The 15,610-nt window shown below is 38.6% G+C and overlaps 1 protein-coding gene across 1 annotated transcript in view; it reads left to right on the plus strand.

Moving 5' to 3' along the window:
- The first annotated feature begins 3,401 nt into the window (after positions 1-3,401).
- Positions 3,402-15,610, plus strand: part of PLS3 (plastin 3) — a 61,828-nt gene continuing 49,619 nt past the window's right edge. The window contains exon 1 of the mRNA XM_075187217.1: positions 3,402-3,519. The gene's annotated coding sequence lies outside the window, so the exon portion shown is untranslated. The remainder of the gene's footprint in view (positions 3,520-15,610) is intronic.

Consider the following 15,610-nt stretch of genomic DNA (forward strand, 5'->3'; position numbering starts at 1 on the left):
TCTGAACACTTATCTTGATTGTGACAAAAACAGTGTACACATACTAATTGTACATAAGTGGGTGAGTGGATGTGTAAGTAGCGCCCAAATGCACAGCATCGCCCGGGGGTCTATAATGCTGTTAAAATGGCTGTGGCCTGATCTGCATTACCAGAAAAGACCTCCGACCTGTTGAGAGCAGAGCAAGGAGCGGGGGTGGCAGGGAGCTGTGAGGACTTCAGAGGTGATGGTGACCCAGCATTGTCAAGCGTCCCTCACTTCCGGGCACCATAGCCACCACACCACCTGCACCCAGGGCCGTAACGAGGATGGTGCGGGCGGTGCCGTCACCCAGGGTGCAAGGCCAAGGGGGCGCAGCAGCAGCCCCGCTACCTGCCTCCATACCTTCAGCCCTTAAGTTCCGCTTAAGGGCTGAAGAGAGAGAGAGAGAGAAAGAGATATTAACTTACAAGAGTTTGATGCTTCAGCCCTTAAGTTCCGCAGTGGAACGCAAATTTGAATTCCAAATGCTGAAATTCCTGTCAGTGGAACGCACATGCGTTCCACTGTGGAACTTAAGGGCTGAAGTCTCTCTCTCTCTCTCTCTTGTGTATATGTATGTGTGTGTGTGTGTATATATATATATATATATATATATATATAAAAATTATTTCAGTAAAGCGCTAGCCACACCCACACAATAGGTTGCCCACACCCACTTGTCAAATGCCACTCCCACTTAGATGGGGGGCGCCGGTGCCCTGTCTCACCCAGGGCACTAAAATGTCTAGTTACGGCACTGCCTGCACCCATGATAGTAAGCCCCTAACAGTGTCCCTAGGTAGGTTGTGTTGTGTTTATTTTAGCCATTTCCACCTTATACTTAGATACATTCAGTTCTGTGACCCTTTTACTAAATGCTGTCTGGTAAAATCCTATTTCTAGCCTTGAGTACAGATTCTATTAGCAGCGATTTGAGCGGTGCCTGTGACCTCTCTGTACTCCCTTCTACTTCCGGGTCAGCTGATGTCCTAGAGCCATTTCAACAAATTCTGAGGCCCACGTAGTATACTAAAACTACATAAAAAGCAAGTCACAGGATTTTCACCAGGAAGTGGGAAAAGGTTTACAACTGCTTTGCACGAATAAATGTTTATTCTTTTATATATATATATTTTACAGTCTTTATTACTTTATTACAGATATGTCCTTAACCCTTTAGCAACCTCCACTTACAGCGGATGTTGCACCATTTTTTTATTTTTTATTGTGTGGTTCCAGGAAGTCAACTATAACGTAAAGACATAGCCATAAAACATATCACACTGTCCAGGCAAGCAGGTACATCAAGTCTCTACCAGCAGAAATATCAATTATCAATGCCAGGCAATCCTGCTAAACTGATACTCTTTCCATCACACTTTAACTCCAAACTGACAAAAGTTATTTTTCCCCTTATTGTGTGAGGCCGCTGTACATTATAACCCTCCACAGTAGACTATAAACAAATTCAAAGTCTTTTGTTATGTAAGTAGCCTATGGTGGCAGCCACACAAACATGGCAGTGTGTTGTCTTGGACTCCAGTTTTTTTTTTGTTTTAAATGAACTGAGCCTCTCACAGTCTGGTCTTGAGGCAATCGCCTTACTGGAATTATACTTAAACTGGGCCTGCAGCTCACATATGTCCTGATAAAACACCCATAGACAGACGTAATTGCTGTTCTGTCTATTGCGGTCCAAATGGATTTGATTTTGATCTATCAGGATGGAGCACAAGAAAGTGTAATGTGTAGCCAACCATGACCAAGCCTCCAAGTGTAAGACCATCTTAACTTATACTGATGAGGATGACAATGTAGTCTTCTCATGTTATGTGAATATTGTATGCTTTTTGAATCCACAGATTCAAATTACTTTTTGGAGTTATTTCATTATTTCCCCAAGTTTTAATATTAAGATTTTTTTTTAAGCATTTTATGAATATTGCATACCTTAATAACCAGACTAAATTTCATGTTGAGGAGATGTACTGGTCTTCAATGGGGTTCAATTTTTTTTAATTAATATCTTACCTAGCTACCATAGTGGTGGGAAACTGATCCCCCCACCCCGACCCCACAGCTGCAGCCCCCATCTCCTTCCTGCGTTGTTATCATAGCTGGTAACATTTGTTTAAAATGCCTACCAGATAATAACACCCCACACTACAGAAAACGTTAAGCAGTCAATAATATATAGGGGGGTTATATTGTCCATACTGGCTTCAGTACAATCAGGGGTACCCTCATTTGATTCTGTAGGTTGTGTTGTTTTCAAAATGGTGTGCTTTGTTGACTTACCCTTGTGTCAACAAACAATTAAGGGATTAATTATAGTTAACTCGCATCCTCTCCAGCTAAGCAGGTCTTAAACAGGTTTGGATAGGTCCCTGTTTATTTACCCCTACAACCAGTGTTCAAAGTGGGGGTGTATGCAATGGTATGCTATACAGCCCCTTCTCCTACAAGCTATCAATTTCCATTCACTTACTTTCCCATTACATTTTTCGTACCGAAATTTCTATACCGCCACTTCTAGATGTCCATTTCAACCATTGCAAACAACTGTAAGGCTTCATCGAAAGGGACAGCTCCAACTTGGAAGAAATAATCCAGATTGGCAGTCCTATGCTGCATCACTTGGAAACCCCAAAAATGCCACTCCTCCACCAACCCCCATTAAACAAGTGTGGATATAGCTCTCCCACAAGTGTGGATGTAGCCCTCCAACAAGTGTGGATGTAGCTCTCCAACAAGTGTGGATGTAGCCAGTTACATTATTATCTAATTTTTCTCAAGTTAAATTACAAACAATGTATGAAGTGCATACATTTTACCCATGCTTCTGCTTTATTGTCTCATATTATATGTCAAGTGACATATCTGAGTTTAAGATCCACATTGTGAATTATTATAATATATCTAAGCAAGATTTTCTAGTAAAATAATTTGCACTTTTCAGTTATTTTTAATTTTACCTTTAAAATAAAATACATATTAATTATAGTTCTAAATCTATATGTCTGTGAAAGCAAAATACCCATAGCATTGCAGTACCAATGTTCCTTCAGGACATCCCTGCAACAATCTAACATGAGCTGTCTGAAATCTGCACACTCATACTATAAGTATACAAAGTACTCCTACAGTGTAGGAAAAGTATCCATTTATTTTAGTGTTTTAATTCACAGTTGTCCTAACCATCAAATATGAGAACAAAAAAAGGAATATTTACAGCCTCCACCCTGGAAGTCTACAGAAGACTGTCCAATCAGGAGCAGCCCAGAGGCAGATTGACAGTTACAGCGACAAATGAAAATGCCAGCCTGGCTCCGATAGAACGTGGGTGACAGCCAGTGCCGGGGAGGAGGAGGCGGGTGTTAGTGCTGCTGTGTCTGGCAGGGGCTGTGCTGGGCTGAGCTGACGGTGGGGAAGGAAGAGAGAGGGTGCTGGCTGGATCTGGACACCTAGGACAAGCTGCACAGGGAGGTCCAACTTTATGTAAGTCAGACTCACCTTTATTTTTATCCCTTATGTTTGTGTGTGTGCTTATTGCTGTATCCACCTCCCTGTAGGGTGTGTTGTGTGCAAGTCTGCCCCATCCCTGGGGATGCACTCTGTCCAGTTCACACTTTGCATTGATCCTGATGCAAAGATCTGCTCAATTAAGCTGAAACCCAAGTGCCCATTGCACTCGCAATTATTCCCTAACGTTAGTAGTTAAATGGCTTTAAAAAGTGTTATAGGCTGATATCAACAAGTAGCCTGGATCGTATTTTATATATCAATTATGTGCTGCACTTTTACCTCTCGAAGTTGTTTTTTAAAAGAACTTTTTTGCATTTATTTGTTTTCATGGCTAAAGAGCATCAATTAAATGCATTAACCATTTGACTTCAGTAGGTCAGGGTGTGGACCTTGCAACCTCAGCTTCTTTAGATCAGGTTTATTTTTTTTTATATATTCCAGCATGTAAGCCTCTTTCTTGCAGGCGGTGGACGTATTATTGCATTTATTGTGCAATAGCTACAATAAATAGCTCGAATTAATGTTGGAAAGTGTTAGTAAAGATCCCTTTGTCTCTCTGGCTCTGATCTGGAGTCCACATGATATTTTTTCTTTTTTTTTTTTTTCACATGCTCCAGGCATTTGTCAACTTCTGAGCTGTGGCTGTTTAGCCAGTTGACGATTAATACATCCCAAATGTCCTATTACCACCACCAGCAGCAGTAAACTGGTTTGAACACACACATAGCTAATGTATGTACAAATCAGCATTTCATCTAATGCTGTCCTTGAATGAGGATTTTACTCAATGGATTTACTGTGCATATATACAGAAAGGCAAATCCCATGCACTAATAATCTGCATACGATTCAGATTCATTCTCTAGCAACCTTTTTACCTGCAGGCTTGTGCTGACAAGTCTTCTGATTTAGTTTTAAAGAAAAGGGTGAGGACCTGAATGCAGAGAATATATTTTTGCCTGTGGCAATCTCTTGTTGTGAATAACCACCTCCCATATGAGGAATTGCTCATCAGATGTGAAGACTCTACAACTTTCCAAATGCAGGCTCCCAACTTTTATGGAATTAACTATACTTTTACTATTCATGTCTGTAAAAACAGATGTTCATGGTCGATGTGAAAGTTCATCTGTTAGTCGGTATACTCTTTAACGTTTGTTTTATAATACTTCCCCTTCACAACTGCAGAAATACAGGCTTTCTCTTTGTAAATAATTAACTTTTTTTAAAATCAATGACAAGTTTGACAAACAATTTTTGTGGCCTCTGGTTTCATTTAATCTGATTCCTGTGTTTTTATGTTGAGGTGATTCACAAAAGAATATAAAAGACGTGACATTTGGTAGACCCCAAAAATGTTTTGGAATCTCCACTTGGGGTCCAGCCAGACAAGACACCCACTCTTCTCTAAACTGTGGCCACTTGTGCGATCTGACTTGCCTTTATGGAATGCATAAATTCACTAGTGATGGTAAAAAAATTAAAAAGTATGTATTGTAGGTCTGAGAACCTTATTTAAGATGAGCTAAACATGTAAATACTATCAGGGGCAAACGCAGGATTTGTAGAGGGGGGGTTTCCACACCACGCCGCCAGTGGGCGTGACTAGCATGCATGGGGGCATGGCTATAATTTTAGACAGTGCTTGGCTGCTCTCCAACTCTTCCTATCCCCATAATATACATGGGCAATGCTGCGTGCACTACTGTTAGGTGCACGCAGCTCTCCCTTTTCAAGCAGAGCTGTGTGAAGTGGGGACAGGGTCCAACCACCTCAATTATACAGTGCCCCAGGCTTGGAGGGGGGTTTCCAGGCACTAGGAAACACCTCCTCAGTTTGCCTATGACCATTATAAGCAATTTGTAAAGTGGTTGTTCTGAAAATTAAAGGGAAGCGAACATCAAAACATTTCTTTGTTTGTGTCCTATGCAGGAAAGTTAATGTGAAAATATTCTGCTATTTTGGATCAAGATGGTGGGAGACAGTGCGATTGTGTACACACAGCAGGCAGCTGTGAGAGGCCTCACGGTCCCTTACCTCCTTCTATCCTCCCTTCTAAACAAATATATACAAAAATAAAGTACTTGCATCTGCAGTTGTGAATTGGGATGGTACAAAGGTAGGGAGGGGCCAGTAGTTCTTTTTTTTTTTTTTTTTTTTTTTTTTAATAGCTATCGGATACAAGAGAAGGTCTTGTCTGGGAGACGATAAGAACAATGGTGGTGCTTAAAATTGTCTATTTATAGCAAGCACTTTCGTGGAATGTATACAGTGTTATATACGTTTCTCAAAGTCCATTGGATAAATCTTATTAGGAAACTTTAAAAGGTGTGTTTCTGTGCTCCATTGTAAACTTTTCACTGCACACTGCTGCGATTCTGTCAGTCCATCCCACATTCTCCGTCACTGCCCTGTCAACAACAATGGAGGACACTTATGCAAATTTGTGCAGAGGAAACGGGTGCTATTGTCCATAACAACTAATCAGATCCTTAATTTTTTTTTGTTAGTACTGCATTTTAGAAAATGAAAATGTGATTGGTTGCTATGGGCAACACAACCCCCCCCCCCCCCCACCTTTGCAAGTTTTCCTAAATTGCCCATATGCTGCAGCACTTTATTATTCAACCACACTTACCCATTTGCAAAACACACTTTTAAAATGAACAATCGGAGCAAAGCATTTTTATTATCGTGGCTGTTCACCCTCTTATTGCCCTTAGACTGATATCATCATGACGAATCTGTCACAATTATCTGAGATTTGTGGGACCGATATTCCTTATCTTATCACTTTTGCGGTTCAAGTTGCTTTAAAATATGTGCTATTTGGTTAAACTGTAACTGCAACCTTAGCCTTTGCCTCGTTCGGACATAATGCAGGATATTTAAAACGAAGCAAAGCATTTTGCGACCTTCATATTTCGGGTTCATTGACTGTAAACAATGTTTCATATAAATTTAATTTGGTAATACAGTTTATGGTTTGTATATTGGGTCAGTATTAGGCATACGTGTTTTGCTGTTAGATAATATACTTTATAGTTAACTAGATTTGTCCAGCAATATTGTTTCTTATCCCTGTGCTAAAAGCAAACATTTTAGGATGGTGCTTCCCTATATTTCATCACTGTTTTGGAAATGTATAAGTGTTTGGTGCATAAATATCCATTAAACATCAAGGCCTAGATTTACTAAACTGTGGGGATGCTTCCAATAGCAACCAATCAGATTCTAGCTGTCATTTTGTAGAATGTGCTAAATAAAAGATAACTAGAATCTGATTGGTTGTTATAGGCAACATCTCCACTTTTTCAAACCCGCAGTTTAGTAAATATACCCCCAAATCTTGCTCATGCTCACTGACATTGGCTGCTGCAGATAGGTGCAAAACTGTGCAACTAACATACAATTGTTTAACAGTTCTTTTATAAGTGAAATATTTCTCTTTTGTTTTTTAAGAGAAGTTTTTGCTGCATCCACCAGTGTTGCAGTATTTTTAAAATCTATCACCATACCTCAATTTAGATTGGGGCACAAATGAGAATAATGTTAATATTATTGTATACTGCCCCCCCTTCTAGGGTATCTTGTATTAAATTGGATTTATTGATCTGAATGCAGATATGCAGAGGGAGTGTGTTTTTTTTTTTCTCCAGTAAATGGATCATCTGTTTTTATTGCTCATTCAAAAATGGGAGATGTTTATTTTCTATAGTGAAAACCTTCTGCGCTGCTTCCATCGTTTTTGAGCAACAAACAATAATCCTTGTCTGGTAATGCAGTACTATAAGGGGGGTTACATAATCCCAGTGGAATGTGTGCAACAGGAGTTGGGCTTCCTGTTTGCTGCTGAAGGAAGGCAAAAAATAAGTCTGTCTGGCACTTTGTGTGTTTAGAGCTAGAAGGAGTTAACTGGACGAGTTTTCTCAGCTCCATTGCAGATTGTGTACTTGGTGGTCGCAGATTTGAAATGAAGTGACAGGAAGATATGTTATGGCATTCATCTCCAGTTTTAGACTGAGGCTTTAGTATATTTTTAGTCTGCATTTTAGTGTTTTATTATGCTAAATGTTTTATTCCTATGGGTAAGACAAACTCCGGCAACTAGCAACCCTCTCCAGTGCTCATGCCTTTTATTTCATTTGATCAAAGAGCTTACTTTTAATTATGCCCTAGATATAATTTGCTTCAAGCACCCCCCTCTCTTCCTTGAGGAACTCATTGTAATCTTTTGCACCAGGCAACAACGACACTGTCCCCTGATAAGCCAGCCGTTCTATACAGCCAACATCACGCGGGATTGAAACGCAAAGCATGAGTAGTTATGCGCAAAGTTTAAAGGGTAAATTTATCAAGCTGCACGTTTGAAAAAGTGGAGATGTTGCTTATAGCAACCAGATTCTAGTTATTTATCATCATCATCATTTATTTATGTAGTGCCAACATCTTCCGTAGCGCTTTACAATTGGGGACAAACATAGTAAACTAATAAACAAACTGGGTAAAACAGACAAAGAGGTGAAAAGGCCCTGCTGGCAAGCTTACAGTCTATTGGACAATGGGAGTTTGACACATGAGGTTAAGTCTACATTTGCAGTCGGCCCAGCCAGACTGTAAAGGTAAAAGTGACTCATAAGCTAAATGAACCCGTCGCACAACAATGTTGGTCAAGGAGTAGTTGTATAACAGGTTGTTATAGGGTAATGAAGTGAGGTTAAGAGGGTGGTTGAGGAATATTATAAGCTTGTCTGAAGAGGTGGGTTTCCAGAGAACTCTTGAAAGCTTGTAGACTAGAGGAGAGTCTTATTGTGCGAGGGAGAGAATTCCATAGAGTGGGCGCAGCCCGGAAAAAGTCCTATATCCGGGAATGGGAGGCTGTAATGAGTGTGGATGAGAGATGCAGATCTTGTGCAGAACAGAGTTGCCGAGTTGGGAGATATTTTGTGACGAGAGGAGATGTGTGTTGGTGCAGCTTTGTTGATGGCCTTGTAGGTTAGTAAAAGTATTTTATATTGGATTCGGTAGAAAACAGGCAACCAGTGTAGAGACCTACAGAGTGATTCATTTAGCACATTCTACAAAATGACAGCTAGGATCTGGTTGCTATAGGCAACATCTCCATTTTTTTCAAACCTGCAGCTTGATAAATTTACCCATAATAGTTTAATGGATGCTGTTTTTCAGTACAATTTAGTGGTTAAAATGTTTTACTAAATTTAGTAAAACCAATGGTGCGATTTGCCTTTGCAAGCATGTAACATGGAAACACCCAGTGTTACTCTTTTGTTAACAGATTTTGTATTTTTACACTAAACATACACAAATTAACTATTGAATGTCCTTGTTAAAATGATAGAACATGATGTATACATCTTATTTCATTAAATGACAACTGCCAGTCTATAGGAGCAAGTCAACAATATCTTTTGCACTCGCTTGCTCTGTCTTAACTGCTCTCTGCATCTGCTGTACTGAGACTGCGCTGGAAGGGAGAGTGTCATAGGAAGAAATTTGAAGTGATCCCTCAGTCTAGATGTGTGTCTCTGCACTGCTAAACTGAACGTCATGAAACACTCAAAAAACAAGACCAAGCCACTTGTCCCAGGACTTGTTTTCAAAGGACAAACAGACTTAACCTGGTTTTGCTTCTGTTTATTCACAAGGCCTTGTACACACAGGTGTTATTTTAAAGTGTTTAATGTAATCGAAAGTGTTTGATTCTCTTATAGCCTATTAAGCACTTCTTTGCTGAAAGTCCAATAGATGATGTAATATTTTGAGCCTGTCCACAAACAATTTTCAGAAATGTTGATACATACGTTGAGGTTTTATGGGAACACTTGTTAAGTGCATTGAACACTATGCTGCAGACAAGCTTTGAGAGCTGTGAATGAACACGCTTCAAATACTTTCCTAAAAGCAGGGACAAAGTACAAGGTTTTGTCTACACTTTAACTTTGTTTTTTCAGCACCTGTGTGTGAGGTCTTACAGAAAAATCATAACCCAGAGGTATGAACCCTTAGCTTTAAGGCGGTCTCCTGGTTGTCATGGGAGAGCATACTGGAGTAAATATGATAATGTCTCATTTTATTACATAAATACAAAATAGTATTCATACAGGACAGCATGATGGCTTAGTGGTTAGCGCTAAGATAAGGCCATGGTCGATTCCTGACCATGGCCTTATCTATGTGGAGTTTGTATGTTCTCCCCGTGTTTGCGTTGGTTTCCTCCCACACTCCAAAAACATACTAGTAGGTTAATTGGCTGGTAACAAAATTGACCCTAGTCTGTGTGTTAGAGAATTTAGACCGTAAGCTTCAATGGGGCAGGGACTGATGTGAGTTCTTTGTACAGCGCTGCAGAATTAGTGGCGCTATATAAATAAATGATGATTGACACCCCACACCCAATATTATTTCACAATGGTTCGGTTATAAGAAAAGGCTTTGCTTTAAAGGAACACTCCAATTTTCAACTCCAACATCCTCCCTCCAAAATAACAATTGTTATTGATGCTGGTATTGTTGCCAGTCTTCCCAGATGCTTTTCTTTCTGTTCTTGCTTTTCCTGGCATGTGAACTGATGCCAACACCACTTAATGTTATTTGTTTGTTTGTTTATTAATGGCAAATTTTAGCTTTCCTGATGCACATGATCAGGGCTTAGCATTACTTGTCCTGCAGTGTTGGGTTCAATTCTGTGTCCTAACTTGTATCATTGATTTCTCACATTGTCTGAAGACAGATAACTTGGCTAGTTACCTTTACTTGTACAGCTCTGTGCAACAGATTGGCATAATGTAAAATAGTATAATAATAATCTGGTGTCTGTGATCTAAATAATGTGAGTTTGTTGAAGGCTGTTGGCTAGTTTGAAGGTAATTAGTTATTTAGTTTTGTGTGAGCGGCTGTGAGCCGTCTTCTCTCTGGAAGTGTGCGTGCTGCTACCTTCCACTGCCTCTACATGATCAAATTTCAGTATGGTGTTTGATTTCTAATGTTACTGCATTTTTGTAATTCCTGTCTGACTAACCAGCCTATAGGCAGACTACTGCCTTTCTCTGCTTCCTAGATAGAAATCATTGCATTTGGTGAACGCCTGGCAAAATAATTCAAGTAATATTAGAGTATAATTGGTGAACATCCTGTTAAAATGTTCTTGGAGAACATTGTAGATTGGTAAGACTTGTCTATTACAGCTGGTTCATGTCGCATCTACCACACATCCGTTGGATTGGTTAGGACTTATCGTGGATCTCTGTTCTGCAGCTGTTGTCATTACACCTTCCATAAAACTTGAATATAGGGTTGAAGTCATGCTGTCAGTTGGATTGTAGACCCCTTTAAATGTGAAATTGCTGTTGTACCAGAAGAGCCTCAAGGGTTGGCAGAGGCACTTATTGAGCTTCAATACAATAATGAGGCACGTATTGCATTTGAAAACAAAGCAGATCTGTCATATTTTTGGATGTCAACCGCTGTAAAGGCAATCAAAATTGCACATGAGGAGGCAGTCAAAAAGTTGCTGCCTTTTGCAACAACCTACCTTTGTGAACAAGGATTTTCCACTCTAATGAACATAAAAACAAAGCAGAGAAATCAATTGGATGCTGAAGACTGTATCCAAATTGCTCTGACATCAAAATGCCCCAATATTGATGCTCTCGTATCAAAAATGAAGCAACATCATTACTCCAAAACCTGAAGTTTTGAAGTTGAAGCTTTCAAAGAAATTTTTAATAGATTCAATAAAATTTTTGAATTCCAATAATTAATAATATATGATTTCCTTCCTTTTCAAATCAAGGGGGTAACATCGGCCTATCTAAATATATTCGGGGGTAAAAGGTAAAAAAGTTCCCTGACCTCTGTTCTAGGCTGTCCCATAACTTGATCTTTTCTATGCAGCCATATCGGTCCCTGCCATAGAAAGATTTTGCACAGTCTCTTAGGTTAGGTACACAGTACATGTTTTTAGCTGATTATCAGGTCAACTGGATGTTATAAACGACTGGCCTGATATCACAGTGCTATGTACCCTGGAACGATTATCGTTCCAAAGCACATGAAATGATTGACCGAAATTTTCAAATGAACGTGAAAATCTTCCAATCTTGCAGTGTGTATGCAATCACGATCAGGATCTCCATAGAGTCTTGATCTTTTCAGCCAATGGTTAAGACAGATGAAGAGCACAGATCGGAAGGTAAATCTTGTAAAGCATGTCTAGTGTATACACATGAATCTGCATGTTGATCAAGACTTCTTCTTTATTTTTTATTAGTTGTTGGTAAAATCGTTATAGATAACACATCAGGAGAAAATTTCTGTAGTGTGTACCTAGCATTTTCTAGAAAGCATTTACATTTCAGAACTCAAGCTTGTTCTTGAGCACAGAGTCATCTGATCTCTAAGTCGGAACCCTCCATCCATGTTCCTGCTGGCAGAAGGGGAATAGGAATATATGTGCGAACTGCATAGTCTATACAAAATATCTGAAGTTATACTGTGCAGATACTAAATATTGAATATTTGACCTTGGTAATGTCCTGATATTCAACACTCGAGACTGTATGTCCGTAGAAATTAATTGCAGTTAGCATCTGTTAAAGAGGTGGGCGGCACAGCCTCTGGGGTTTTTCTTAAAGATATAGCTTTATTATCTGGATAAGTCTCCACATTATAGAATGCGAGGGCTTGTTCACCACTATATACTGTTCATGCGTTTTCAGCTGTAAACTAAGGGCTAGATTTACTAAGCTGCGGGTTTGAAAAAGTGGGGATGTTGCCTATGGCAACCAATCAGATTCTAGCTTTCATTTATTTAGTACCTTCTACAAAATGACAGCTAGAATCTGATTGGTTGCTATAGGCAACATCCCCACTTTTTCAAACCCGCAGCTTAGTAAATCTAGCCCTAAGTCTTGAAAAATGCTTTTTAAAAGAAAAACAAACAAAAGAAAGGGATGATTTCTTATGGCCTTGTTCCCACAATTTTTTTAATGTAATGTTTAAAATTTTACAACACAGCAAGACCTATTTCCCATACTTTAGCTCACACTAGCAAATAGACGGTATTGGTAAAAGTGCATGTCTAAAGGGCTCAATTATTTTCATACGTGAGCCCGTTTTTCCATGATCTGTGTGGAAAAAGGTAGGTAGCTGTATTGTCCCTAGTTAGCTGGTGGTGGTCACTTTTCCTCCGATCCCTGGAGAAATCTGCCTGAGGTCTGAGCTATGATGAGGTTAGAATGGTATGTGAGACTTTTGTTTGCATAGACCGGCTTACAGCTTCCAAATCAATGGCATTCTTAGAAAAATAGTAAATTGACTTGTTTTTTTTTGTAACATTACAGTAGTCTGCTCTATAACTGACAGAATGGAACATGAAACCAAAAATGTTCTATTTGAATAATGCACACAGACACTCGTTTATTCAGAGAATTTGTGAATTGGTTTTGCTACATTCTTAAAAATTCTTCCTGATTTGTTGTTTTTGTTTTTTTCGCCATGACTGTTATATTTATTTTTTTTTTTTAAAAAAAAATATTTTATTTTTTTTACATATTCAAAAATATTTTAAAAAAAAAACTGAATTGGCACTTAAAAAAAAAATCAAACAAACACAAAAAATAAACTTTTAGCTTTTTTTTTGGAACTTTGAGGGGGAAAAATACACTTGGGAAATAGTTGTGCATAGGTTGTTAAAATGAAAAAAAAAAATAAAAATGCAGCTTAACCTCTCCCCTTTTACCTGTTTTTGTGAAAAGACTGTTCGCACAGCATGGATATTAATGGGGCGAGTCTTTACATCCATTTTCTTGATAATTATGAACAAGGAATTACTTTGCAAGTGCTACCCATATTAGAAGCAGAGTTTCTCATTCAGAAATGGTTTTGTGTATGTTTTTTTTTTTTTTTAAATGTATTTATGGTTTCTTTCAATAACTTGGATATTAAATGCTATAGTGAACCTACCGTGATCTGTAGTTTACATTTAAAATCTATTTTACTTATAGTTGTGCCATATTTACTAAACAGAGCTATGCTGGAGGACACGTTTTGAATTAAAAAAAATAGTTTGTTCTGTTTAGCTGAGTCAGCTGTAAGATGCTCTTAAGAAATGTCTCATTATATTTTTATCGCAGTCTTTGTGATGTTCAGTGTCACTTTTAAGACCCATAAATTGTTTTTTTTCTTACCTCTTGTAGTTGACTAATTTAGCTATTAAGAACTGAATATATAAATATTCATTTTGTGGGTTATTAAATTCATTAAAGATGCTTCTGAACCTGCTGACAATCACTTCACTGTTCTAATTTCTGTCTCATTATACACCTCCCAAAGTCGCTCTCTCGTTATTAATTAGATATAACAATCCTCTTCAATACATTGGCTTGTGGGCATGACCAGGTAACAGGGTGCATCTATCGACATCCTCTTCAATTGCGTCTAGGGGATAAAATGACAGGAAATGCGTCCACAAACTCCAAACTCGCTCAGCACACAAAATAACCTATAACTATTGGGTTTCTTTACTGGTGCTCTGGATAAAAATGTTTTAACCCAAAGCAACTAAACTCCTGCTCTTATTTAAAACGCTAGACAAATGGTATAATCGGGTCTCTGAGTTACAGAACACTTGTGCACTCTATTGTTAATCCCCTTAGTCTCTACCTCCCAATCTACTAAACACAAGTAAGCAAATAATTATTTTGTAGGTTAGACTGACTTTAAATAACCAGTATACCTAATGGGATAAAATTAAAGAACAATAACTCCCATAAGGCTAAATAGCAAACGCACAAACAGTCCACCTAAGACACTTGTGTACCAAGGACAAGGTTCTCTTACCCCCTTTCTTTATCCTCTCTCCATTACTAGGTGGTATAATGGTGCATACCTTCTAATTGTCTGGATTCTGATGGGACCGTCTCGAAACTCAGACCTTGGAACAGGCAGAGCTTACACAAAAGTGGATGACGTCTCTCACAAAAGAGGGTGTTTGGGGAGGATCTGGGCAGGGTGTGGCTTAGTTTGTCCCATTTTGCCTGTCTGTGTTGGGAGTTATGTTGGTGATTTCCCCCCCCGTCTTGTGGACTGTGAGCAATTGCCTTTTTTTCCAGTTGGTATCAGGATCTGTTACCCATCAACATTATCCCAATGACTATGAATTATTTTAATATATTTAGAACTTATCAAGCCTTGCAGGTGGTATTTGCAGCCAATTAACATGTAATAAGAGAGCTATAGTTTATAACTTTTTTTTTTTTTTTTTTCTCCATTCCGTACTGATATTTTATATAATCTTTATTTTACGTATCCTCCTTCAGAAAATGGCATCTAGAATAAGTATTCTGAAACCCTGTTGGGTTGGAAACTTCTAATTTGTCAGTCTTTGGCTGATCATGCAGAACAAATCAATATATTCTCAAGGTATGAGTCACATATAGATGACCTTTTGGTAGAGTCCTGACTCAATAGAAGGGTGTGACACATAGAAAAACGACTTCCCTTGTGTGGTCAACACGAAAAAATAAAATATTTTGTCCATGGTCATTAAATGTTTTTTTTTAGAATGACCTCGGCAAACTTGGGACATTTTGCATGTTCAGGGGTTTGGAATGGATCCACACTACTTTTTTGGGAATTGCTGCAGTGAAGTTGTTAAATATAATGTTTAACAAAAGCCAAAAGGCAAAAAACCGATCCATAGTACTGCTTTCATTTAGGTGTTTTGTGCAAAATATTACTTCTAGGCTTTTAAACAGCATCTTTAGAAGCACAAGATCTCTGTCCAGTAGTCTGAACATTCCAATATAATTCAGCATATTTTATTAAGCGCTCAAATAGGACATCCACAGCATTCAGCTTCAGCAATTATAAACAATGTTGTTTTGTCTGTGAATCAATGGAAGACTGAAGTGGCCAGGAAGAATGGGTAAATAGGTTACATGAAAAGTCCTGTGGTCTGGCAGCTGCCAATTTAGTTACCTCCCACTTATGTACTTGTCGCTTTTGTTTTATAGTAAATTCTAATTGCATTTCTTTTCTCTTG

The sequence above is a fragment of the Mixophyes fleayi genome, chromosome 9 (genome assembly GCF_038048845.1).
Source record: "Mixophyes fleayi isolate aMixFle1 chromosome 9, aMixFle1.hap1, whole genome shotgun sequence".
Taxonomy (NCBI): Eukaryota; Metazoa; Chordata; class Amphibia; order Anura; family Limnodynastidae; genus Mixophyes; species Mixophyes fleayi.